The 3,896-nt window shown below is 46.1% G+C and overlaps 1 protein-coding gene across 1 annotated transcript in view; it reads right to left on the bottom strand.

The window, feature by feature from the left end:
- Nucleotides 1-3,896, bottom strand: part of ARF1 (ADP ribosylation factor 1) — a 17,522-nt gene that overhangs the window by 8,804 nt on the left and 4,822 nt on the right. The gene's annotated exons all lie outside the window — the stretch shown is intronic.

Here is a 3,896-nt window from a genome sequence, read left to right on the forward strand (position 1 = left end):
CCCCCCCTTTCCAAACTTACTCCTGCACAGTTCAGAGAGGGTTTGAAATCACCAAGAGAACCAATATTCTGTTTATATAAGGCAGGAAAAAGCAGCCTGGAAGCTCTCACTGAGTCGTTACAGGGTGATAGGGACCGTTCACACCTTCACTGCTGCTCTTGGGTGTCAGTTTAAAAAGAAGAGGCTGAGCCCAACTGAAAACTCAAGTTTCAGACACAAGATACACACACAGCCAAGATGTGTAACATTCAAAGAGTGAATTTCCTGCACACCCAATCGCGCAATTTAAAGCAGAGTATGTTTGAGCCACCTCTGGAACATTCTCTGTATTTCACGATGAAGCCACGCTCGAAGCAAAACTCTCACTAGAAATAACACTTTGCAGAGTATCTGTTAAAGACCGTTCAAGAGAGCTCTGGGTTGAAAAGCACACAACAAAACCCTCCTCCTGCTCTGTTTAGCTCTGTCCTAGGCACGCCTGAAGCTTCCTCACTCCACGCTGGGAAAGGCTTAAGCAGCTCTGTCCTCCTCAGGAAGCTTTGCTGGACACAACTTTTGGGTTAAATGTTGTAACATTAACCCAGTCACATGTCCAAGCACGGGCAGCTCCACGGGGAAGTTCAGAGTCCACTCCAGAGCTCCTGAATGACATCAACCCCCACGTCAACCTGCTGAAGCAACTCGAGTCAAAGAGTCATTTCTTTTATAGGACTGAAGTTCAACGTGACCAAAACTTTAAAATTAAACTCCTGCCCAAACCAGACAGGGCAGCCTGTGGATTAAAACCAAACAGGAGGTTTAGAAGTTCTATGATTCCACCATTTCCTTCACGTTCCTGCAGCACAACCGTGGGTGTTCCACTCCCCCTTGAATATGTGGAGGCTGTATAAACAGGAAAGTGAATGAGGAAGCAGAGAAAACAGTTTTGCTGGAGTCCTCCTTTCTCCAGCTCACTCAACCAGCAGGGAATGGCCCAGCCCGCAGCTCTGCCCGGGCTGGAGGGGAGGGAGCTCTAAAGCCTTCCTTTGTCTGGCTGCTCATGCCACCTCTATCTTCCGCTTCATCTGCAAAGCAACAGCCAGGGCTGAACTGTGACCTTTTACCAGAGCTCTGGTAACTCTTCAGAACGAGTGTGTGAGCTTTTGTGGCCAGACAACCTTACAAAGAAGGCCTTCCTTCTGCTTCTGTGTGTTTAAAAGCACAACAGGTTATCAAATGCTTGGACTGATCACAGTAATGGGGTAACTGAGCAAAATCTTGCCATTTACATCCACGACATCCTTCCACACCCTGAAGATGTCCAAGGCTGCTGGATAAGTTGCTTATACTTGGCACCAACAGCAGTGAATCCCGTTAGATCCTTGTTTTCCTGGCAGCTATTTCCAGGTCAAGTCTGCCCTTTGCCACTGAAGCTGCTTTTATACCACCCATCCTCCCTCCTATTTTTACTTTCTGTGAAGAATAAGAAGCTAAGACACAGTTAAGCAGTGGGGCTCCATTTCCCTCTTGTTCTCTTCCACATTCCTTCTATCCAAACCACTTTTGTAACTTATTTGGTACTTCAGGGTAGGTGGCATTACAGAAAGTCCCATTTATTTTTATAGGCAGCACAGTGCAGTTTACAGCCCACCCACCCCTGGCAACACGAGCGTGTTTAGATGTTGACTAAAAAAGTGATTGAATCACTGCTAAAAGAAAAATACCAGGAGGAATCCACCCGCAGAACTCCCACAAAGTGTTGTGGTTCCCACTGGTGACTTGTTGGATGTGGTTGGGACAAAGGACAGCAGTTGGTCCCAGTCATCCATTCCCACAGAAAGGGAATCATCCCCAGGGTTTGTGCTGCACACTCCTGTCCCTGCAGTGTCACACACAGACGCTGCCACAGCAGAAACTGCACCGACAGCCCAGAGCTGCTTCCCAGGACTTCACTGCCTGTTAATGCAGCTCAGCTGAGGGATCACGGGATCCCACTGCACTCCAGGGTTAAACTTTAACTCTCATTTCACCCCACTGCTTGGACAGTCTCAAAATACCAGGAAATTTAAGACTCTCTTAAATTAACAACAACAAGAAAAAAATCCTGTCATTTTCCAGGCATCTCCAACCTTTGCAGCCTACATCACAACTCACCAATATCCCAAACTGAAGCTGAACTTCCTCTTTCTCTCCACCCAAATGTTGTCTGTAGTTGCTACCCTGATCGTTTTTGGAGTAAAATTCCTGAAAACATAAAAGACTACGGCTCGTGAGCTGCTCGTAGTCCTTGAGCACATCCTCAAAAGAGGGATCCATCAGGCTAAGCGGGGAGATTTGAGTATGAAAGGGAACATTTAAATAAACAACACAAGAGTGTTTTCCCTCGGCACGACTTCATCTCCTGGGAAACGGCGGCTCAGCGCCCCTCACCAAAGGCAGATCCCCCCAAATCGGAGCTGCCCGGGTGATCTGTTCCTCCCCGAAGCGCTGGAACACGCTGCACTCCGGCCCAGCAGCAGCGAAAACCTGTCGGGCAGGTTGGGCTCAGATACAATTCACCATCGGGAAAGGGCAGGCCAGGCGGCCAGTGGATAAGTTACAGTTTCACTTCAGGAAACAAGGTATTTTCAGCCTGTTTTCTAGTAAGTGATACATTTAGATAAGCAATTAGGAGAACAGGCAGCCCTTTGCAGAGAGGCTCGGTGTAATGAGTTAAAAATGAATGAGCGTCTGCAACCAGCAGAGGCCTGGTGGTTGTTAAACTGATACGGCCCAGGAGGAGAAGCAGAATTTGCTTTTATTAATTGCAAGCGGTTAGAACAAGAGCTCTGAGGAATAACTCAGGGCCAAAGAGCATTAAACACTTAATCATCCGCAGCATTTTGTAGTTAAACGTCTGTTAATGCATTTTAAAGTCACCTCGTTCAGGCTGCTTATGGTGAGGGGTCAAATCTTGCTGATTGACCTCCAAAGGTTTTGGGTGAGCCCAGGGGAGTGCGACCAGAAGGGTTAGGAAGGTCATCGAAGAGAGTTGGACACACCTTGAAACTGCCACAAAACCTTCATTTTATACCTCTGGAGAGGTGCTTTTCACGGACAGCTTCAACTTCCTCGAGGCAGGAGTGGTGGCAAATGCCACGATTTCATTGGGGTTTAGTTCTGACTCCCTGGGACCTTCCTATCATGTTTGAAATGCCCATTTCAAGGAGACAGAAACACGGTGCCACACGGGGCCACGCAGTTTGAATCAGACAAAATATTAAAGCACGAGCTAAACCTCCCCCAACAGCTGCAGATTGACCAAAAAGCTGTTTCCCAATAGCTTTCTGCACCTTATCCTATCTGCCTGGGCACCTCCGGCAGGAAAAACTGGTGTGTTTATAAAGACAAGGGATTTACTGCCAAAATGCATCTCAATTTAAAGGAAAATCTACTTGACATTGGGCTAAGCATTAACCCCATGTCTAAAACAGTTAGAAAAGCCCCAAATCTTTAATTCCTTTGTGTAAGTCACAGGGGAACAAAAATGCACCGATTTGTTATTTCCCAGAAATATTGATCTGAAATGCAGTCAGTTCTCATTAGTTGCCCTGTATCGTGTTTTTAACTCACAGCCTTCTAGAAGGTTTTTAATTTAAACTGTCAGAAGAAGCAAAACATTCCTACAAGAGATCACCAAACCAACTGGAAAATAAGAAGTGAGAAAGCCTTTAAAAAAAAAAAAAAAACAAACAAAAACCAACCAACCCCAACAGCTGTTCCTGGTGTTACATGCAAGAACAACTGGCAAATAATTCAAAGTGCAAATCGAACTCAGCAGCCTGTTCTTCACAACATAAAGTGTGATTGAAAAGAGAATGTGAGAAGTGATCCAACGAGAATAGCACACTGCTAAAATTTAGGAATTATCCAGAGCC

The sequence above is a fragment of the Empidonax traillii genome, unplaced genomic scaffold (assembly GCF_003031625.1).
Source record: "Empidonax traillii isolate 1590-97213 ecotype Southwest subspecies unplaced genomic scaffold, ASM303162v1 scaffold1626:size95047, whole genome shotgun sequence".
Taxonomy (NCBI): domain Eukaryota; kingdom Metazoa; phylum Chordata; class Aves; order Passeriformes; family Tyrannidae; genus Empidonax; species Empidonax traillii.